Source organism: Sturnira hondurensis, unplaced genomic scaffold (genome assembly GCF_014824575.4).
Source record: "Sturnira hondurensis isolate 20B ecotype Veracruz unplaced genomic scaffold, ASM1482457v3 Scaffold0006655, whole genome shotgun sequence".
In the NCBI taxonomy this organism is placed as follows: Eukaryota; Metazoa; Chordata; class Mammalia; order Chiroptera; family Phyllostomidae; genus Sturnira; species Sturnira hondurensis.
This window is the reverse complement of record NW_028079286.1, coordinates 848,642-873,034: the sequence shown is the minus strand read 5'-3', so window position 1 is coordinate 873,034 and position 24,393 is coordinate 848,642. Positions and strand designations below refer to the sequence as shown.

General features: G+C 38.6%; 1 protein-coding gene and 1 long non-coding RNA gene across 2 annotated transcripts in view; both read left to right on the top strand.

Annotated features, from left to right (window-relative positions):
- The window catches only part of NPAS3 (neuronal PAS domain protein 3), an 854,048-nt gene that overhangs the window by 701,598 nt on the left and 128,057 nt on the right, over positions 1-24,393 (top strand). The gene's annotated exons all lie outside the window — the stretch shown is intronic.
- On the top strand, positions 425-23,895 carry LOC118989917 (uncharacterized). The gene is made up of 3 exons (XR_005067121.1): positions 425-436; positions 18,041-18,047; positions 23,790-23,895. It is a non-coding gene; the product is annotated as an uncharacterized LOC118989917 (long non-coding RNA).

The window sequence follows — 24,393 nt, the reverse complement described above, 5'->3', positions numbered from 1 at the left end:
AAGGTGGTGAGGGAGGTTTGGAAAAAGAACAGGCAAAGGCCAGTTGGAGTGCACAGGGAAGAAATGATCTGGACACAGACTGCGGCCCCCTCCTCTTTTTCGCAGGCAGGCAGGCAGGCCGCCCACCTTCTCTCTGCCTCTGTCTGACTTGGTTTCCAAGGCCTGTGCCTTCCCCAATTGACACCTTATGCCTTTCCCTCTCTTGGATGCACTAGTCCAGGGCCCTGCCGGTTCCCCCCTGTGCTGGGGCTCCTGCAGTGCTTCTGGGAATCAGTCAGCTGGCTATGTGACCACTTTCCAATTACAGAGCAGAGATCTGTCTTATTAGCCCCAGCACCTCCTCAACACATAGGACAATGACATATGTAGACTAGATAGGCAATGAGCATTTATGGGACTCACAGATACAGCCTTCTTTTCTCCTTGGGTCCATCCAGTTCCTTAAGCTGTTAAGTTCTGTATCAAGAAAGTCTCTCAAGACTCCTCAGGTTAGTGGAATTGAAAATACTTAAAATAAGCACCATCTCTATTAAGATAGTAAAATTAGAATACAAATTCTGTCAAAAATGAGTACGGCCTTTGAAGTCATTCATTCCTGGGTTTGATAAGAGAACCATGTCTTACCTCTACCTGCCTTAGTGGTACATGAAGGACAACTGCACCTCCTTCTTGAAAGGTCATTATCAGGATTATGGGAAAACACCAATGTAAAACACCTGAGAGGCTTAAATGCTCAAGAAGTGTTAGTTTGTTTCCCCTTCTCTATTAATTTTAAATTAAGTTGCTTTGGATGTTTTTTTTTTCCTTGTTCTGGATTTTAAAATGCAGAGGGAAGAGAATTTTAGGGGAAAGGGGGAAGGATTCACAGGAACAAGTATAAGGGACACATGGACAAAAACTAACAGGGGTGCAAATAGGAGGGAGGTGGGAAGCACTGGGGCGGTGGGCTGGGATGGGAGTAAAAAACAGAAAACTGTACTTGAACAATAATTAAATAGAAAAATAAATAAATAAAATAACATTTCTAGTGTGCAAAAATCCTAATGAAGTAGCACCCAGTGATTCCGTTGATTCATCCACTTCACAATTGTTATTTTAAAGTTTCAGTGAGAAGGCTTACCCATCGACACGAGGCACTCCACATCTCAGCCCAGTCCAGGTGGCATCTGTTTCATTTTTGAATTGTTTACCGATGATCAACTCCAATTGCTGACAAATACAGTTAAAAATCAAAAGCTAAGCTTGGGAGATGTTCTTGCTACTTCTCTTTGTATTTAATTTGCTAGAAAAATGTGTGTGTAAATAGGAAAAAGACCTCTTTTGGTAAATATAGTCACTATGTGTATTTGTATGCATTCTCATACAATTACCTTACCATCCTTATATTTTATTGTAATGGGTTTCAAGGACTCCTCTTTGCTCTAAATGGGAATATTTACTGATCGAGAGAGCATGCTATTGCATTCTCTCCTGCTGTAACCTGAGGAAACAGTGCCTTTTCACCTTTGAAAGCAGCGTTTCCGTATTACTCATGCCAGTCTTTTCTCACTAATTTTATGATTATAATGAGGCAGTGGTGCACTAGTTAGCATAGATGACCTTCTAATTGAAAGACTGTAAATTCAATCTCCATCGTTGGGCACCGACAGAAATTTAAATAAATATAGCTCCTAAAACCCTTTTGCTGGACTGCCTAATGACCAGGGGCTAGCAGAGCCCCTGTCATCTGTCACAGGGGGCCACAGGCAACTTCCGGGTGTTAATACAGGAGTCATTAAAAGCAGGTTGCCCTCACAAAGCAAAGTGAGATGAGGGACTTTTCCCTGGCTTGAATTCAGGCACCATGCCTTGCTTTTCTGCAACATATGCCAAGTGGCTTTTTTGTCAAAATGCTTCCTCAAACAGGCGTCTGAATATGAGGGGAAGCTCCATTCTCGAACTGGACCTAAGCAGACAAGAAAAGGCTTATCTACCAGGCCACCTTTGTCCACTGCCGTTTATGGATTTAGATGCAATAAGCTGCCCAGGGCGGCGTTGACATCATCCCCTCGCTTGCTGTATTCACTGCCATTTTTCACCCCCATGACCTTGGACAGCAATCCAATTCAGGTTTCCGGGATGAACTGCTCTGAGGATCACGGTGGGTGTGGAAACGGTCAGTCTGAGGAGGGAATCCAAGGAGCTGATGGCTGGCAACATTTGTACCAAATAATTGAGTACTTGACCTTGACATATTTCTGACCTTCCATTTTGGCTTTAACATTGCGTTTATGTGTCTCTTATTGTAAGCCACCTTGAATCTCTTTGGGAAACAAGTTGCATATATGTTTTTTAAACTAACTAGCTGTTTTGAAATATGCCCCTGGACCTCATCAACAACTACCTAAAATGGCCCTGTATTGCTGACAAAATCTTAAAGCCGGTTATTGGGTTGTCAGCTTGGTGCATCTTTATCCTGAATATATCACACAAACACAATGGAAATTTCCCGTTGCCTTTAAAGTTGTGCATTCTGTATATTTGGTTGTTAGACAAATAGAGCAAGCTTTGCCGACTTCATTTTCATTCTTGGCAGCATGTTTTTATCATAAGGCAGATAGTCATTAATTTACAGAATCAACGCTGGGAACAGCTTTTGTGATCTCATATTAAATTTTCCCCTGAATCCGCCCCTTGGCAAAAATTACTCACATCGTTAAAAAATATTTAATTAGGCTGTAGTTTATACCCAGCTCACTGGGGAAATGTTGGAATTAATATGATTTGCATGAATTCTGTTTCTCTTTTTCTGTCAGAGATTAGTTTTGAATTCAGTTCAGAGGGTCGTTGACACTGCCAAGGACTCTCAGTTCGTGAAGGTCACGCAGGTAGCAGAGACTTCCCATGGGGAGGTTCCCTGAAAAGACAGCTCAAAATTGCTTTTAATTATGGGTTACCCGAAAGGCCACTTGCTGTTTTTATTTCTCCACAGATCTCTGAAACACTGCATGATTGGAAGTTTTAGGTAAACCATTGTATTCCCAGCTAAAACAGGCCTGTTCTTGTAACAGAGGTAGATGTGACTACCTGTGCGGTGCCCAAATAATTTTCCCAGCACCTTCCTGATTTCCACTGGTCATTCACAAAAGAGAAAAGTCTCTCCACTTTGCACTGGGATGTGAATGAAGGGAGTCTTGTAAGACAGTCAGCAGTGAGTAAATCCTCTACATAGCAATGCATCCGCTTGCTTAATTATCTCTCTCTCACAAGATAAGATACAATGTTTAGTTATGCATTTCCTTGTTTTCTTCCACGGGTTCAAAAAAAAAATCCTTAGGGAATCCACAGTCCTGTGCCATCTTTTTTTTTTTCAAAAGAAAATTTAATGGAATATTTAATTAATAATCTAATCAATCAATTAATCTCAGTTACATGAGTGTTGAAATCTAATTCTTTTTCACAGCTATATCAATAAAAGAAGTGAAATGGCTACCCACTTATCAGGATAATAGGAAACTGTTACAGACACAAAGAAAAATTGACATTGTATTAATTCTGCTACACTGGTCCTGAATTTGCCAGTGTTAACAAAGTCTTCTTTGCATTTTAGACAAATTTCAGCTCACTCTCTGGGGCCATCAGGTGTATCTTTTATGTCCTAACCTTTTCTACTGATGAAAAAAAAAAATGATAGTTAGGTTTTCTGATTCCCGGAGGTTTGGGCTCTGCAACTCTAAGCAAAGGCACTGTCCAATAACAAAAGGGCATTTAAACTTTTCAGACATTATCCCTGTCTTTATTGTTGACTTTTACGTTAAAAAAATATAAACCGTATGTTATCAAACATGTAGAAACCACCCCATGCTGCTGACTAGCCAACTGTTGATGAATAAATAGTTACATTCCAAATGATGTATATGGGGGCTTCTGTCAGCCCTGGGAAGATGAGAGTCACTTGGACCCCCTGATGGTAGGTGGATACATTTCATTAGTAGCCACATTTGACAACAATGCTAATGAAAATCAAATGCGTTCCAGGTTATTACAAAGTGCTCTAAATTGGAAGAAACTTAAAATAGGAGAAAGAAGGAAGACTAGAACTTTCTGAGAACACATGCCCTTCCGTGGGTGACTTAGCCACCTACAGTCTTATTTAGTCCACAACACACCTTGCAAGATGGACACGATTACTCCATTTTAAAGTTGAAGAACATAAAGTCCGAAAGGCAGGTAGATTGACCATCTTTTTTAATTCAGCCCCTTCTTTTTATACACAGCATACTGAACCTAGAAAAAGCAGATAACCGCACACAAGAATACAATGAGTTAGTTAGTCTTAAAGGAGGCTGGAGCCCAGATCTCCCAGCTACCTGCATGGTACTGCTTCAACCTAGCTCAGGTGGGTTTTAGAGTTCTCCCAAATATATCCTGAGACCAGTTTAGGCTAAAAAAATTGTATTGAATGAAAGATAGCATAACTGTTTTCCCTATACTTTTGCTAGCTCATTTTAAGTTACTTGTTTTATAGCAAGTCACCTCAACTCCTTTGCTTTCCCCAGATAAACCCAAGTGTGCATTGGTTTTGTGAAATCTTTTACTCAACAGGCCAGATGCACTCCTACCAACTGGTAGAAGGAAAAGCAGATAAACACCTTCTAGCACAATTACAGTATTCTTGTCTGAATATATGAAAACCAAAACACATGCCTAAAAGACAGCAAGTGCGATAGAGCTGTGTTTACATTACTAGAAACTGTCCAAATGCCGGTAGGACTAGAGACACCAACTCAGCCTTGAAAAAGGATGCAGGTGACTCGGGAAGCCAGAAGAACCCTTTTCCAATTTCGTTTTTTGCTGTCGTGGTGGTGGTTTGCTTTTGCTTCTTCCGGGACCCGCCTTTTTTGAAGAGCACAAACACATGGAGTCTTTATTTTACTGTCCTCACCTCTCTCCAAGGTAGCAGGCCTCAGCGTCTCATCCCACGGTCTCAGAAAGCTGCAGAGTTGGATAAAAATCATGGGTTTTGCAACCAGATTTCTGTCTGTTGGAACGTCAGTACTACAACCTCTCTTCTTCCACTCCGACAAGGAATAAATCATGAGAACAGCTCCTGAGAATGGAGTCTGAGTCCTGCAGCCGCCAGCCCTCTCCAATGACGGCTGGGCCCCAGCTGCAGTCCCAGGGATCCCCACCCTTGTCCCTCTTCATAGCATTGGGCTAATGAGGCTTAAAAATCAGCATAGTATCAACTATCCACTCTTTTAGCAGGACTGTTTTCGCAACTAGATGTGCTTTAGGAGGATGGCTGCTCAGATGCATTGAAAACGTAAGGTTAGCAATTGGGGGGATTATTTCTAAATTAGTTATCAAAACACTGTGGTAACCACGTGGAGTGCATTGGTTTCCCATGTCAATTCTCCTTCAGAGCAAAAGAGTACCCAGGGTAATGATAATTTTTGTTATTATTTTATTATACCTACCAGTTATAAACTGCTTATTATGTACTAAGCACATTACTCATCTCAACAACCCTGAGAGTAAGTAGTAAAATCTCCAATTTATAAGCAAATAATGGCTTCAAAAGGTTCGATAACATCTTGAGGGTCACACAGAAATTGACACAGCTAGATTCAAACCCGGGCCTTTCCAACTCTGAAGTCCGGCTGCAACTGTGCCTCCAAGCACAGCAATGTCTCAAGCACAGCAGGGCGCTGGGCGGGAGGCAGAAACGACCCCTCACCCTGATCACACAACTGAGGCGGCCGTGGGACTGTGGCTGGCCCTGCATCCGGATCTCAGACTCACCGTGATCACACACAGACTCCCGGGCAGGAGAGAGGCAACATAAGAGAAAGCATTTCCAACTCATCCGTTTAATCAAACCAACAAATACTTATTAGCGCAGTGCTAGGGACCTCAGGAACTATGAAGATGAATAAGATTTTCATTCCAGACATCAAGAAGCCTTCATTCTACAAAAGGATGTAATCTAAGTATTAAAACAGCTACGTAAAAGAGTGTTAATTAAGTTCTTTTAGTTCCTGAAACAGGTCGTTTCCATTTCCTCTACAAGTATGACATTTTTAAGCCTACAGATGAAAAGTGGTTAAAGAAAATTTTTCTACAGCACACATTCAGTGGTTCTAAGAAGCAGGTGGGGAGAATGAGGGCACCGGCACAGCAGTTGTCCCCTTATCCAGGGCCATCCTTCCTGAGGCCCCCAGCGGACGCCCAAGTCTACAGACAGCACCGAACCCTAAACACATTGTGTATTGTTCCTATGTGTTATAAATTTACCTGTGATAAAAGTCAATTTATAAATTAGACACGGAAAGAGATTAACCATACTACTAATAAAATAGAACAACTATAGCAATATTCTGTAATAAAAGTTAACATGAGTGTTGTCTCTCGAGCGCTCACAGAATCTTGTTGTAGTGGCCTCATCTTCTCACTGAAAGGAGGCACTTTCTGGCTTCTCTTTGGCATATCTGAGTTGCCAGCATCACTGCTCTTGCACTTTGGGTCCATTATTGAGTGAAACAGGGTGACTGGAACGCAAGCACTGTGGAGCTGTGACAGCAGATTCGATAACCCAGACAGCCACCAAAGTGACTAACACACAGGACAGGCTGGATGTGCTGGAACTGCCTGCAGGAGGTGTAGAAATGCTGGCTTTCCCAGCCAAATATCACCTCTTACCCTAAGTACACACTCAAAGCTCCTACGGATCTTAGGTACCGATTACCTGGGATGCCCACCACACTGCTTTTTCACTTCTCAGCCTGAAAAGGTAGAGAACCTATGCGAGCTGCCTCTGCTACTCTTTCTTCTGCCTCTCGGCTTCCATTTTTATATAAGTAGACATTGTAAAACTGAAGGGAGTTTTTATGTGGTTACTTACGACATGTTGGGTGATTTCTATTTCTTTCTTTATCATCATAAGAAGCAAGTATTGTCTCTTCAAGGTAACAAGTTAAAAATGAGAATAAAAAAAAGGTATAGTGGCTCATTCCAAGAATCAGTACTGGTAAGGGAGAGGATAGGAAAACAGACTCCCCCACCCCAGGCTAATGCTTAAGCTAATAGTTCATATTATACCTTTTTACCTTAACAATATCGTCCTAATAGGTCTTTATATTTCTGTCTTTTTTCCCATTTTGAAAACTCTGATTCCATATACTTCCTGAGGTACAATAGTACAATAGACTAGGACCATGGTTCCTACTTGTGATGATAAAATATTGTTTCTCAAGCTAAACTTTTTTGGTAAACCAAAAACAATTAAGACACACGATAAGCTCTAGTTGGAAAGTGGTAGTGTGGTATCTTAGAGGAATCCCAGAGACTCCTTACACTGGTCCCCATAAGTGGGCTCCAACAATCTGTAAATGTCCTCAAGTTATCTGCAGCGTCAGGGAGAAGTTGGGGAAGGAGACAGTGCTTTTCATTAGTGTCTCAAAGGATCATGATTCCAGAAAGGTCTAAAACAGCAGTCTTTCTGTTCAACGTGAGAGTCATACTCATCCCCCACTTGCCGCAGTTTGTTAATGTGCTTCTGAATCGTAGTCAAGTGTTTTGTTGAGTTTCTAATGGCCGAGCCACACTTTTGATTGTAAATCCCAAGAGAGCAGATTTAATGGCTGGTGTGTGGGCTTCTGTAAACGAATGGATAAGCATAACTGACAAGCCACAATATTTCTCAGGGACCTCAAACAGTTACCAAACCCTTCTAAATCAGCTTAATGTCATTTCTATTTTCACTTTCTTATCTATTCACTCATTTGGTTACTATATATGGAACACCTCCTATGTACCAGGGTTTGCAGCAGTGAATTAGATGTGGCTTCTGCCCTCAGGAAGCTCAGAGTCCAATGAATTAAAATATGGCTACACTCACACATCATTCAATACAGGCCGTATGCTTTTTTTGGCACATTGCATGCATGATCTCATTGCATTTTGACAACAGTAAGGCAATCATTAGCATCTTTATTTTATGGTTAAGGAGATAGCAAAGTATTCAGTAACTTGCTCAAGGAGGGTAGTGGTTTAGATCCCAGGCCATCTTCCTCTGGCTGGAATCTGCACTCATAACCAGTACTCGCTATTAGCAGTGTGTATAAGTAAATATTAGAGAACCACTTGGAAAATAACCTCCTTTGTCTATACCATTAGCCATAAAACTGGACCCAACTATCCTGAATAACTAAAGAAATCTTTCTAGGCCCAGAAACATACCTTGTTGGTCAGGCTATCCTGGGAGGCACCTTTTTAAACTTTCAGCAGAAGAGGCAGGAATTCATCAGTCTAAAAACATAGGACCTCATTTCTAAATGACGTAGTCAAGCCCTGACTGGTATAGCTCAGTGGATTGAGCACGGGCCTGTGAAGCAAAGGGTTGCCAGTTCGATTCCCAGTCAGGGCACATGCCTGGGTTGCAGGCCGGGGACCCATGAGAGGCAACCACACATTGATGTTTCTCTCCCACTCTCTCCTTCCTGTCCCCTCTCTCTAAAAATAAATAAATAAAATATCTAAATAACACAGTCAAAGCTAGAGCAAGAGACAATAGTAATTGTGGACCGTCACCCATAGCCATTAAATAGTATAGAAAAACTGGCTGTAAATTCAACTAATAGGTTACCAGGAAACATACCTTCAATAGTCTATTTCATCTAAGGAAACAAAAAAGTAGCATTAGATGATAATGACTTCTCAGCATCTTGAAATTGAGATTATCTGGCTTTGTTCCCTGTCCGTGATTATGTAGGGTGGTTGAGACAGTAGAATAAATGTTGAGAAAATCAAAGGGATATTCCATGATAGAAGCAAAAAGACTTCCCAGGTATAAAGGAACCATGTGAATGTCACTAAAATGAAAACTCCTGAGCTTTTTGCATGGGGATTTCAGATCAGCCCAGCTCCTCCCAGGGCGGTTCTCCTGAAGTTCAGGCTGGAGTTGGGCTGTTCCACATGAAAAAAAAATGGATGGGATAAGTAAAGGATAGGCAAAATTTACAAGAGGGATAGCTTTTCTGGCCTGAGTCTAGGAGGAAAACCATTGAAGTAAAAAGATGGGGATAAATACCTAGATGCTAACAAAAATTAATTCAGTTTGCTTATTGCTTCTGATGCCAAATTGGTGAGCTAAGAAAACACAGCTTCCTCTGATGAAGCCCCCAGTGTTCATCAAAAAGAATGGTGCAAAGCACAAAATTCTCTTCCTTTTTAGAACCAAGTAGAATTCCATTATGTAAATGTCTGTGGTTGTTTTATCCACTCATCTATTGATGGACACTTGGGCTGCTTCCATATCTTGGCGATTGTAAATGAACATAGAGGTGCTAATGTCCTTTTGAATTAGTGTTTTGGGTTCCTTCGGATATAGTCCCAGACGTGGATCACTGGGTCAAAATGAGTGGACGCGGAGAACATTATGCTAACTGAGAGAAGCCAGCCAGAGAAAGACACATACCACATGATTTCACTCAAATGTGGAATCTAATGAACAAACTGAGCAAACAAGCAAAACAGAGACTCAGATATAAAGCAGATGACAGCTAGTGGCAGGGCCGTTAGGCATGGGGATGGAACAAAAAGGAAAAAGAGCTCATGGACATGGACAGGAGTGTGGTGATTGCTGGGGGGGAGGGAGTATAAGGGGACTAAATGGTAATGGAAAAAATGCAATAAAGATGAAATCAAAAGGATAAAAAGAAGAATAGTGCTGAACTCACCAGTCTCTAGCAGTTAAGTCTGCCAGGTGCAAACCATCTCCATCAGTCCATTCTCCAGATCTTATTTGTCACAACTTCTTCTGAAACACTGGAACTATTACCTGTGAGGCTTTCTTACTCTTTTATGTGGACAGGAACAGCTACAGTTGAGTCTTCTCAAAAGTTGCCCTTCTCAAAAGAATGACTCAAGGGAGTCATTCTTGTTTTGATTTGTGGGTGTGCATGTTATTCTGTTCCTCTTGGTATGGAGAGTATGAAAATTTCAGTTTGCAAAAGGACTTAATCAACAGTAAATGTTTTGAATCAGATTAAAACACAAATACTTTAAGAGCTATGTATTTATTCTGTCCTGCTGGGTGCACTCATTTTATCTTGCTTCTGAAGGGCAATGCAAAGCCGTAGATGCTCTGATGAATTCCTTGCAACAGGCAGGGATGTTAATGGTTAATAGTGATGAATGTTTATCTTAAAAATCCTGAGTTCTTCTTCAGAATGTGTCTGCTTCTCCCCAACACATCAAAAATGAGAAATTATCTATGAGACTGTTTTATTTGTCTGTGTTTTCAGGACAACGTATTTACATACCCATGAAGGCAATCAATATAAGCAAGCCCAGGTCTTTCAGGAATCCTTAATTATCTGTCTAAGAATGCATATGTACTCCCATGTAATACCATGTTTCTGCAGTGTTCCCCACCACCACCCTTCTGAGCTGCCATGTCCTACGACTCTTTGAAAGCAGTAAAATCAAGAGTGTAACAGGCAAATGCACAATGAGCTGTTAAATGTGATGGCAAAATAAAAAAAAATTTTTAAAGCTTCCGTCAGTATGATCAGTAAAAGAGAGAGAGAAAAAAAAAAGAAAGACAGCCGGCAAACTGTCTATCATGTGATGAAATTTGACAGTAGGGATTATGGCTTTGATGGACCAGAACAGCTAATAGAAGAAGCTGACATTTTTGAAACCCTGCTAATTAAGGGTTCCTTCCTTAATATTAAAATAAAGTCTTTGTCTGGGTTTTATGGTTGGAGAATCAGGTGTTTTCATTAATATATGCCAGTCAGTCTTAATAAGCTTGGAGGGCAGAGGAAGTTATTATTGAGTGACCTTCTACAAAATAAGCATGTTGCTAAGGGCTCTAACCCTGCCCCGTTCAGACTGATGAATCTCATTTCCAATGCAAAAGCTTCACGAGAAATCCAAGTATTCTCTGTGCAATCACAGAAAATAATCCTTGTGTCTCTTGTAATGTCCAGAATTGCCACTTACTGCACTACTACTGTACAATGAATATTACAATACATATTATTTTTCTAGCACAATTGTCTACATTTCTGAATTGCCCAGAATAGAAAAACTTATTGTGAAGACACTTGTATTGAAAAGTCAGCTCATTTTAATACTTTTCAAATAGTCATCTACTCTGTTCATGAATTATAATGCTCAGAATACATCTGACAATACTGCCTTTGAAAAGGAGATATGTCTATATTATTACATATTCATTTCCAAATAGATTTCAAACAGATTTTAAACCATTCATTGAAATTCATTGAAATGATAAATTCACAGTTGGATTTTGATTGACTTTTAATCCAATTTTACTTCTGATAAGTTTTCAGCCATCTCCAACCCTTCTCAACCAATATATTTCTTGTTCTTCTATTGGTTTTTAAAGCAAAACTGATGGGATATGGTAAAACTTGAAGGTTGTGATAACTGTATGGAAAGCTTGTCAAATGAATTGGTGAATTTAGTTAAAACCAATACAGCACTACACTCCAGGTGATTTGTCTGTTGAAGTTCCAATGTACAAGCACTTGTTTTATGAAAATTGTGTTTATTGTAACTGGCAGTTGGTTCCCAACCTACAGCAAAACTTCAAAAGAGTCTTTTAGTTCCTGAGCCATACCAGCATCTCAAGATGATAGGGAAAAGTGCAGCTAGCCAAGGTATTTGGTGTGGGGGTGGAAGATTGCCACCTTCAGGGCTTGGGGTTGCCCAGCCTTTACTAGCTGCTGCTCAACATGAGTTCTGTCTGCCTGTCCTCGGAGGATTAGCTGGGTAGCACCTCTGTGGCTGGCTGCATGGCCAGGTGAAAAGACAGGAAATCTACTAGAATCCTTTTGGAGAAGGTAGGAGCTGAATTAGAAGTTGCAAAGTGTACCGTGGGTTTTGTGTTCACCTACGGCAAACCAGAGCCATTGACCATAAACAAGAGTTGATTAGATTGTGCCAGACATGGAAACAAATAAGATAAGAATATTGGACCCAGGGCTTCAGTGTATGGGGCAAGAAGTTAATTCAAGATGTGGCAATTAGTTCAGCCTGTCTATGGGAGGCAGTTGTCTTTGAGTTACAGAATTGATAGGAAAACACTATGATGTTTTCTTTTTTCTTAATTTTTATTTTTTCAAAAAATTTTAAAATTTATTTCATTATTTTTCAAGTACAGTTTTCTGTCTATTACTCCCATTCCATCCTACCCCCTGTGCTGCCCCCTCCCTCCCATTTCCACCCTTCTCAATGTGTTGAAGGACAAATACCATATGATCTCACCTTTAACAGGAAGCTAAACAACAAAACAAACAAGCAAGCAAAATATAACCAAAGACACTGAAATTCAGAACAGGCTGACAGTGACCAGAGGGAAGAGGGGAGGGAATATGACGTTTTCTACAGGTGATTTATTATTTTTTAGGATTTTATTTATTTTTGTTAGAGGAGGGAAAAGAACTGGAGAGAGAAACATCTGTGTGAGAGAAAAACATCCATCCGTTGCTTCTCATATATATGTCGCCCAGGGACTCAACCTGCAACCCAGGGTTGTGGCCTGAATAGGAATCGAACCAGCAGCTCTTATTTTGTGGGGTGATGGCCAACCAACTGAGCCATACTGGTCAGGGCCCTATAAGTGATTTATTGAAGTTATTCTTCAGTATTTTAAGAGGAAAAAAACGTTAATGAACACTAGCATAAATCTATTCCCTTAGGGCCAAAATCAATCAACCTAGTGTTTATTGAGCCTCTTCCTAATACTTTGCCGATATCCTGGATTTAACCCCCAAGCAGTGTAACACACCACCTCTGCCCTTATAACTTCCAGGATAGTGAGGACCTGTTGTGCCTTTGATTGCACCCATTTTTTTCAGCAAAGCAACCTGTCCTTCTTACCTTCTGTGTGTGGAACCAGCACAGGAGTCACTCTCCCAGACTCTTGGGACACGGCCACCTCTAGAATCATCCACATTGGTGCTACTCAAAGTGTGGATCATGGACCACCAGTACCAGCATCACCCAGAAACCTCTTAATAAATACAGAATACAGATTCTTAAATACAGAATCATGGGCCCTTCCCCACACCCATAGAGCCAGAACCTCTGGGAAACCATTGGTCTACATTTTAAGGGAGTCCCCAAGAGATCTTGAGATACTTGAGAGTGAGTGATCTAGAATGCTCATACCACAAATAAATCATAAACCACCTTGGCTGTCATATAACTGGGTCGTATCATTTAACTTGTGTCTGTCCTATCTCTCCCACGTGGATTTAAGTAACCTCCATGGGGTAGGTGCCAGGTGCCAAGTTTTGACATTTCTTTTTATCCCCATAATCTGAATTCAGTGTTTTATGGAGAACAAATGACTGATCAATATTTGATTGACTAACGTCTTTTCATTCAATTGTAAATGAAGATTAAAAATTCAGTTCTTTTATTCTAAAGGCATTCCTCTATTTATATTATGTTTTATTTTCTTATTTCTCTTCCCTTTAATATCACCATCATAGTATTCTGTTACTTTATGTTCTCCTACTCCAAGGGTTCTGTGGTTCTCCATCAGCACTGTCCGATAGAAATATATTGCCAACTGTGTGTAATTTTAAAGTTTCTAGTAGCCACATCTAAGAACGTAAAACCAAACAAGTGAGATTAATTTAATATGACAATACATCCCATTGATTCCAACATCAAAACAGTATTTGAATATGTAATTAAAAAATAAAAGGTGTTTCACATTCTTTTACTTCCTGTACAGTATCTGAACCCGGGTGTTACTTTGCACTTCCAGCACATTCTAGTTCAGACTGACCACACTCCGGGTACTCAGTAGGCAGACACGGCTCCTGGACTGGACAGCGCTGCTCTAGAGAACAGTCATGGATGAAGTGGAAGGGTGTCCAAAAATCTCTGAAATAAAATGCCAAATTATGGGCACGTTATCAACCATTTTTTTCTGGCGAGACAGAACACAGAATTTGTCAGACTCCCAAAAGGGCTTGCCCCCATTACCATACTACCAGGACTCCCTCCCCAAACATCTTAAGAACCACGGTGCTGGTTTTAGCCTCTGGAATGTCTCATTTCTTTTGACTCACTTTCTCTACTTGCCAGCTCTCTCTGCCTTCCCTATTCTAACGAAACTAGCTCTCCACCTGTTAGTAAACAGTTGTGAATTTAACTCATTTCTCTAAAATAGCACCTAGAGAGTGCTCAGGGTATTGACTTGCTTCATAGAAAATAACCTCAAACACTACCACAGTAGATAGAAAGCTGGAATAAAATGGGAGTGTATTAGGCCTTCTATTCTTATGGTAATTCACTAGGAATAAATTATCACCAGACCCTTGGTGCTAACAGGACATTCAGGAAGTTCCCAAGATGTGCTAAAACATATCAGCAAGGAAGGTTCTGGAAGGATTAGTCATCGATCACAGCCCAGAGAGTTTTATTTCTCCTTGTTCTCGTCACTGAGTTATTAACTCCCAAATTAATTTCTTGACATAGGATAACCACCCACTTTCTACAATGGCTAAATATTTTTGTGCACCCTGTGATTTTCTTGTGTGCGGTTTTTCAGGGCCCCTCACAGCAGCGTAGAGGAGGACAGCCAGCCATTTCAGATACAACACCTCCGGTACTGGCACAGTGCTCCAATCTGAGGGACCAAGGTGTCAGCTGAGCAGGATCCTCCTTTCCTTTTACTTTCTCTTAAACAGAAAGATCTTTAGAAGTTTAGAGCCAAATTACTGGTTAGGCCAAAAAGTTTGTTTACTTTTTTTTGTAAAATAAAAAAACACATTTTTCATTTTCACCAATAATTTTGTTGATTTGGATATTTTGAGTATGTTGGCTATCTTCCACTGTTGGCTTCTAGTGAGTAGAGGCCAGGGGTGCTGCTAAATGTCTCCCGAAGCATAAGACAGCCCACAGCAAAGAACGATTTAGACAAAATATCAAAGGCACCAAGAAACTTCGCAAACTACTTTTGAAAGTTCAATCAGTCACAGCACCTTCTCCATACACTGCACAGATCTTTTTTGTGTGTTACAGTTGCGTGTTTCCCTTTCATGAGATGATAAAGCATAATATGCTGAAAATTTACTTATTTTCTTCCATCTTCAATACTAAAATGGCTACACAAAAATTCACCAATTCTGATGCTTTTTAAATGCATGCTGATATGACAACGGTCACAATACAAACAAAATTGTTTCTAATGAAGTTAAAGACAACTAAGCACTATTAGAGACATCATATGAAAAAACTAAGCGACCTTATTGGCCAACTCATTGTCTTTGTTAAGTCTTCCTGGTTTTGTTATTTCTTGTTTATGCCTCATTTAGAAACTGTGACATAGCTCCTGGTGAGGGCTGATATTGCTAATTTCACATTACAGAGTAACCCCTAAAAACAATCAGGAATGGCTAACTGTATTATTTGTGTGCATTTGATTATTATTTATTATTATTGGATAAATATAGTCAAAGTTTTAGTTTCACTATGACTAGAATAAACTAAAATAGTCTGTGTAACTTTCAAAAAGCAAATGGTAAAGTCAACCCATAATTATTATTGTTTTCCTTATCTGTTTACCTTCCTTTAAAATAAAAGGTCTGTTCAGAATCAGAGAAAGATTTAAATTTTAATATTATCTTACAAGCATTTGCTTTTTCCTGGTTACACAAGCAAAAGGAAAAGGAAAAAATTTACTATGAGAATAACAAAAACAAACAAAAATTAAAATACATTGATACCGAGGGCTGGCTATGCATAATATGAATTTCAATGTGTATCTAGATTTAAATGGCAAATATTGGACTATGTAAAATTTGAGGGTAATGGATTAACTACGCCGTATCCAGTGTTTCGTGTTGATTGGTCTCCTTACCACCAAGGTAATGAAGAAGCTTTGAAAGTGACATCTTACTATTCATTTGATCTTCAGAGAAGATCTGACTTCAGTTAGTTTTAAAATTGTTAATGCTTCTCTCTTGGCATCATTTCACATTTTACTATGATGGAATCTTCAATTGCATCCTTTTCTCCTTTCCAGCCCTGTGATAAAAACTTGGCCTTTCCTTCCCTAAAACGTCAAAATTATAGGAACCTTGTAAAGCAAGATTTTAAAATGTTTTGATTTAGTCACCTTCACAAACCCCTGGGCTAATTTATGTAATGTAATGTCCATCAGTATTACAGCATTCTCTAGGCTCTTCCTTTGACAGGTTTGTTTTCATTATAGGAAGAGGATATTGACATATCAGAACTATTCTACCACAACATCCATGGTGCAGGGTGTTGGAGAAATGCTGGAACCATGATTACAAGAAAAAGTGAAAAACAATTTCCTAAGCAGAAAAAAAGTGTGGGAGACTTACAAGTCTGGATCTGTAATATACACAAACCATTTCTAGAAGTATTTAAATATGCTGAATTGGAATCTGAATCTGTGTAATTATCTATAGAATACTTCTGACTATTGATCAGTGTTGATTACTGATTGATCAATTATTGCGAATGATAGTCATATAGGCAGATGTACCGTTTCAAATAACTGTGCCTAGGTTTGAATCAGTATCTGCAATTGGTTTTTTATGTCTTCTTCTCTTTCCTATACTGCAATAGCTTGCCTTTTTTTCCCCCTCTCTGAGAATTAAGAAAAGTTCTGGAGTATCTTCTGACACTTCTTAATCGAAGTTCAGAACTGGTTATGCCGCATTCTCTTTAGATACTATGGTTGCATGGTCCCAGGTTGGGCATTCTATGGGGTTAGAGAGAAGTAGTTAAAAGAAAAATTACTTGGCCTTACTGATTCCCACAGGAGTCGAAATGTTGTTTCTGAAAGTAAAATAAACACACGATATGTTATCTTTTAGCTCATATTCTTCTGAGGGAAGACTGTTAGCATACGTGTAAGAAGGGAATGGATTCGTTTTCTTGTTTGATGACATTGAAAGGATTTTCCATTCTACCTCATCATCCTTTCTTTCTTCTTGTTCTACTAATTTATACACACATTTCTGTAACAGACCCAATGCTTTCATGTATTTTTCTTCAGATAAGTCAGCAAATACATAGAATGAGACAGAACAGTAAAGAACATCAAGTTTCTGTCAAAACAGTTCATAAATATTCAGGAGAGTTCTGCAATATGTAGGAGTTATGAAGATGGTGTTAAGATACCAGTAAATCCAAAGAAAATCTATGCTAATCAAGCCATCACATCTTACTACACTTTATTCTTTTATCACTTTATTATCCCTCAGTAATATAAATGTGACCCCTCCCCCAAGAAAACCCCTACCAATCGTAACCTGCCACCATGCGGTAGAATTTCCGTCTTATCCTGGTCAGGATTTTCTAACCAGGATGTCAGGGTCTCATGGTAGATCCTAAAGACTGAGCTGGCAGTTAGGTCTCCTCACTACTTACCACCACCCTCCTCTTCTCTGGGGCACGACCTTCTGTCCGAATGTTGGTGTCGTCCGCTGTGGGAGTAGGGCCTCACTGCAAAAGGGTTCCTGCTTAACCCATAGCACCTCCAGTCCCCTTAGTAATCTCAAGGTCCTCAAAAGTTTTTTAAAAACTCAATATCTTATAAAAGTTGTAGGAAATTTTACCTTAAATGGCAGGTTTTGCATGACCTTTTTTATGTGATTAAAAATGAACTTTGTGTAATTCCTAAAATGGAAAAAAAATTTAAAGAAAAAATAGGTTTTATGATCTGTCTTTAAGAGGTATCCTCTAAAGTTGATGCAATAGCAATATCGCTGCCTGTTCCTCATTTATATACCAAACCCTTTCTATCAAAGGAGCACTGAGCCCTGGCTACTGTAGCTCAGTGGATTGAGTGCGGGCCTGTGAATCAAGAGATCGCGGTTCGATTCCCAGTCAGAGCACATGCCTGGGTTGCAGACCAGTTCCCAGCAGGGAATGCATGGGAGGCAACCATACATTGATGTTTCTCTCCCTCTTTCGTTTTCTTCCCTCCCCCCTCTAAAGATGAATAAATAAAATCTTTTTTTTAAAAAAAGAGTGCTGAAGTCAGTGATTTGAACAGTTAGTACATTGCTCTAGTTAAAAAGTTTTTGCTCACCCCAGGGCGCCAAGCAAAGGCTATTGACATGCTTGCTTGATGTATGAAAGGACAAATTAGTGCCCCATCCTATGTACCAGCAGGGTACAATGACCCGATAAGGAAAAGTCAACTCCCACCACTGTATAATATACTAAATTTTTTCTAGAAAACTTCAGTTTCCAAATCAACTGTGTCTAGTGTGCAAATTCCATGCAAGCTAACAGAATGTAAAAGTAAATTTGAGGGAGGCTATGTGGTTTAGCTAGATGATGCAAGATGACGTTAGTGGTTATGGTTTGTCTTGGAAGAATCTGTAGTAGCACAGTGTGGGAGCGGCAGAGAGAAAGGAGCTGAAACAAAAGTTTCCATTACTCGCTGCCTATCTCCCGCCCCTTACACATTCTCAACTGTTTTCTAATAAACAAGGTGGGGTGAAGAGAGGAATTTCCCTTTCAGAATCACTCAGCTGCAGTGAAGGTGTGCAAGGAAAACAATTCAAACAGTTCAAGGAAAACAGTGGGTCTGTTTCTTGAGCTTAATGAACAGACGTGTTTCTTTGTTTATTTGTACCACTCTATGAAGTGACTGGCTTTACTATAAAGAGGTTCTAGCATTTGCTTTATAATGCACTTTTCACTAATCAAAAGAACACAATAATTGTGTAAAGGGGGAAGCAATACCTTTCCATTAAGTAGATCAGAGTCAAAGATTGAAGATGGGACAAATAACCAGTATAGAGTTTCTCCAAATTTCTACTCTTGGAGATTTGATTTGAAGGGATAGTTTAGGAGTAAAGATTTTTATGAAATGTGAAAATTCAGATCATAATGCCATAAATAATATAAAAGAACTAATCTAATCTTATCCAGATCAAGCACAGATAAAGCAGATTGTTTTTCAGGCCTACGTATTTATTTTTTATTCATTCAGCAAACATTTATGATAGACCCACTATGTATAAGAAACTAGTTCTAGTTCTCAGTGAGCAAAAGTTTTGGAAGAGTTGATCACTGGGAATTTGAAGGTACCAATTAACTCGAGGAGTATTGTAGTGAAACTCTGTTAATGTTTCATATTTCACACTGACATTTCGTATTTCGAACTGGGTCTGCTCACCCAGTAAAAACATCCCTAGTCTTGTTTTCTGCAGTCTATTCCGAGGCACAAAATTTAGAGGGAGGTAAGGTCTAAGTCTGTCTTACCTAGTCAATCTTCATAAGGGAAAGAAGAGCCTAAATACAAAAGAAGTCAGTATTCGGTTCAAAGTCTGCTTGATTCCGCCTAGCAGCTCTCAGGCAGACAAAGGAGCCACACGGGCTGAGCAGGGACCCCTGAGTGACTCTATCCTTTTTTCCTTTCTTACATTTTTAAATTACGGTTGATGTACAACATTAGTTTCAGATGTACAGCATAGTAATTAGACACTTATATACCTTACAAAGTGAACATGGTGGAGTATAATATTCCACTTTATGTATGTACCACTTCTTTTTTTATTTAATTATTGTTCAAGTAGAGTTTTGTCTTTTACTCCCATCCCAGCCCACTCCCCCGCCTCCCCCGCAGTGCTCCCCACCTCCCTCCCATTCCCACTCCCCTGTACCACTTCTTTAAAAAATTTTTAATTGATTTCAGAGAGAGGGGAAGGGAGAGAAAAAGAAAGGAAGAGAAACATGAGTGCAAGAGAGAAACCTGTGGGTTGCCTCTCACACATGCCCCAACTGGGAACCAAACCTGCAGCTCGGGCATGTGGCCTGACCAGAAGTTGAACCCGTGACCTTTCTGTTTGCAGGACAACGCCCAGCCCCCTGAGCCATGCTGGCCAGGTCAAGTACCACTTCTTTATCTTCTCATCTATTGATGGACACGTAGGTTGCTTCTGTGTCTTTGCTGTTGTAGACAATGCTGCAGTGAGCATGGAATATTGGATTTCTTCAGATAAATACCAGAAGTGGGCTAATGGGTCATATGCTAGTTTTAATTTTAACTTTTTTCCTTCTATTTTGAACTTCCATACTGTAGTGACAGTAAGAATTTGTAATCCTACCCACCATGCACAAGAGCTCCCTTTTCTCCACATCCTCACCAACACTTGTCAATTGATTACTAATAGCCATTGTGACATTTGTGAGGTGATATGTCATTGTGGTTTTATTTTGTATTTTCCTGATGGTTAGTGATATTCAGGATTTTTTCATGTGTCTATTAGCCATCTGAATGTGCTCTTTAGAGAAATATCTATTTAGGACCGCTTCCCATTTTTAATTGGTTTCTTTGGGGGGGGGGGTTGTTTGTTTGTTGTTTTGGGTGTTAAGTTGTGTGAGTTCTGTATATAGTTTGAATATTAACCTTTTATGGATGTGTCATTGGAGAATATCTTCTATTCAATAGGTTGTCTTTTTGTTTTGTTGAGTTTCCTTCATTGTGCAAAAACTTTTAGTTTGATATAGTCCTGTTTGCTTATTGTTTCATTTCCCTTGCCTGAGAAACATACTAAAAAAGATATTAATAAGAACAATGTCAAAGAGTTTACTGCCCATGCTTTCTTCTAGGAGTTTTATGATTTTGAATCTTACATTTATATCTTTAATCATTTTGAGTTTATTCTTGTATATGGTGTAAGAAAATGGTCCAGTTTCATTTTTGGCATGTATCTGTCCACTTTTTTCAATACCATTTATTAAAGAGACTGTCTTTACCTCATTGTATATTCTTGCCTTCTTTGTCGTAGATCAATTGGCCACATAGTTGTCAGTTTATTTCAGGGCTCTCTATTCTGTTCCATTAATCTATGTGCCTATTTTTATGCCACCACCGTGCTATTAGAGTTACTGTACCTTGAAGTGTACTTTGATACTGGGTAGCGTGGTAAACTCTGACTGTTCTTCTTTCAAGATTTCTTTGGCTATTCATGGTCTTTGTGGTTCCATATAAATTTTAGGATTATATGTACTAATGTGGTAAAAAATACTGTTGGTATTTTGACAGGGATTCCATTGAATCTATAGATTGCTTTAGGTAATATGGACATTTAATAATGTTAATTCTTATTCATGAACATGGTATATGCTTCCCTTTATGTGTATTTTCTTTTCTTTTTTAATTTTATTTATTTATTTATTTATTTATTTATAGAGAAAGGGGAAGGAAGGGAGAAAGGGAGGGAGAGAAACATCAGTATGTGGTTGCCTCTCACGCACCCTCTACTGGGGACCTGGCCCACAACCCAGGCATGTGCCCTGACTGGGAATTGAACCAGTGACCCTTTGGCTTGCAGGCTGGCACTCAATCCACTAAGCCACACCACCCAGGACTATTTCTATTTTCTTCAATTTCTTTTTTCAATGACTTACAATTTTCCAGGTTCATATCTTTTACTTTCTTGGTTGAATTTGTCAGGTATTTTATATTTTTGATGCAATTGTACATAGGATTATTTTTTTTAAATTTATTCTTCTGATAGTTCATTATGGATATATAAAATGCAATGAATTTCTGGATATTTTGTATCTGATATACAGGCAGCTCATTGATGTTTCTCTCCATTCTTTACCCTCTCTCTAAAAAAAAAAAAAAAAATGTTGTATCCTACTGCCTTACTGAATTCACTTATCAATTATAGTGTTTTTTTTTGTAAAATCTTTAGGTTTCTCTGTATACTACAGTATCATGTCATCTGCAATTAACAACAGTTTTATTTCTTCCTTTTTGATCTTTATCCCTTTTATTGCTATTTCTGTCTTAATCACTGTGTGTAGAACTTTCAACACTGTGTTGAGTGAAAATGGTGAAAACAGGAATCCTTGTCTTATTCCTGACCTTGAAAAAACTTTCAGCATTTTACAATTAAATATGATACCATTAGCTATGGGTTTGTCATATATGGTCTTTATTATGTTGAAGTATGTTTTCTATATCCCCACTTTGCTGAGAGTTTTTAACATAAATGAATGTTGGATTTTGTCAAATGCTTTTTATGCATTGATACGATTACATGACTCTTATCCTTCATTTTGTTTATATATTGTATCATATTAATTGACTTGTATATATTGAATTAACCTTGTGTTCCAGAAATAAATCCAATTTGATCAAGGTGTATGATCCTTTTAATGTATTTCTGGATTTAGTTTGCTAGTATTATCTTGATGATTTTTGCATCTATGTTCATCAGGAATATTGGCCTATAATTCCCTCTTTTTTTTATGTAATATGTCGGTCTGGTTTGGGAAGCAAGGTAATGCCAGCCTTGTAAAATTAGCTTGGGAGTCTTTCCTGCTTTTCAGCTTTTTAGAATAGTTTGAGGATAGGTGTTGATTCTTCTTTGAATGTTTGGTAAAATTTACGTACGAAGCCATCTGGTCCAAGAATTTTATTTGTTAGAAGTTTTTGATTACTGATTCTATTTTTAGTAGTTATTGGTCTGTTCAGATTTTTTGTTTCTCCTTGATTCAGTCTCGGAAGATCGCATGTTTCTAGGAATGTATCCATTTCTTCAAGGTTGTCCATTATTGGCACATAAGTGTCTAGTATTTTCTTATAACCCTTTATATTTCTTTGCTGTCATTTGTCACTTCTCCTATATTATTTCTGATTTTATTTATTTGGGTGATAACCCTGGTTAAAGGATTATCAATCTGTGTATCTTTTCAAAGAGCAAGCTCTTGGCTTCATGTGTGTATGTGCATATGTATGTGTGTGGATGTCTGTATCACTCATTTGTTTATTTCCATTCTAGTCTTAATTATTTCCTTCTTTCTGCTCACTTTGGACCTCTTTCTTATTTTTCTAGTTACTTTAGGTGTAAGGTTAATTTGTTTGATATTTTTGTAGTTTCTTGTGGTAGGCCCATATTGCTATGAATTTCCCTCTTTAAACTACTTTGGCTGTATATCATAGATTTGTGTGTGTATGTCACTGTGTTTTCATTTGTCTCAAGGTATCTTATGCTTTGTTCTTTAATTGTATTGTTAATTCATTTTTAAATCCATCTGGTCTAATGTGTCATTTAAGGCAGCTGTTTCTCTGTTGATTCTCTGTCTGGATGAGCTATCTATTGATGTCAGCAGGGTATTGAAGTCCCTTCCTATCACTATATTACTGTTAATGTCTTCTCCCATGTCCATCCACATTTGTTTTATATATTTATGTGCTGCTACATTGTGTGTGAATATTTATAAGGGTCGTATACTCACATTGAATTGATCCTTTTATCATTATGTAATGTCCTTCTTTGTCTCATTATACTTTTGTTTTAAAGTCTATTTAGTCTTAAGTATTACCTCCCCAACTTATTTTTGTTTTTATTTGCATGAAATATCTTTTTCTATCCCTTTATTTTTAGTCTGTATGTCTTTTCTTTTTTCTTCTTTTACATTTTTATTTTTCCATTAACATTTAGTCCCTTAATACCTTCTTCCCCCCAAAATAACACACTGTTGTCTATGTCCATGTGTCTTTTTCCCTTTTTGTTCAATCCCTATATCCCTACACTCTACCTTCCCACCCTTAGCTGTCATCCAGCTCTCTATCTACTACTTTGTCTCTATTTTTCTTGTTAGTTCAGTTTGTTCACTAGATTCTTTATATGAGTGAAATCATATGGTACTTGTCTTTCTCTGACTGGCCTACTTCACTTACCATAAAGTTCTCCAGGTCCATCTATACTGATGCAAAGGATAAAACTTTCCTCTTTTTTATGACCAAGTAGCACGCCATTATGTAAATGCCCTATAGTTGTCTTATCCACTTATCTAATGATGGACACTGGGCTGCTTCCATATCTTGGTGATTGTAAATAATGCTGCAGTGAACATAGGGGTTCTTATATTCTTCCAAATAAATGTTTTGGGTTTCTTTGGATATATTATAAAAAATGGGATTGCTGGGTAAAAAGGTAGATCCATTTTTAATTTTTTGAGGCATCTCCATATACTTACCACACTGACTTCAGCAATCTCCACATCCTCGCCAGCACATGTTGTTTGTTTATTTATTTATTGATGATGGCCATTCTGACAGATGTGACATGGTATCTCATTGTGGTTTTAATTTCTATTTCTCTGATGATTAGTGACATTGACCATCTTGTCATATGTCTACTGACCATCTGTATGTCCTTTTTGAAGAAGTATCTATTCAGGTCCTGTGCTCATTTTTTTAATTGTTTTGTTTTTTAGACTTGAGTTTTCTAAGTACTTTATAAATTTTCAGTATTAACCCCTTATCAGATGTATCAGTGAATATGTTCTCCCATTGTGTGGGTTGTCTTTTCATTTTGTTGATATTCTCCTTTGCTGTGCAAAAATTTT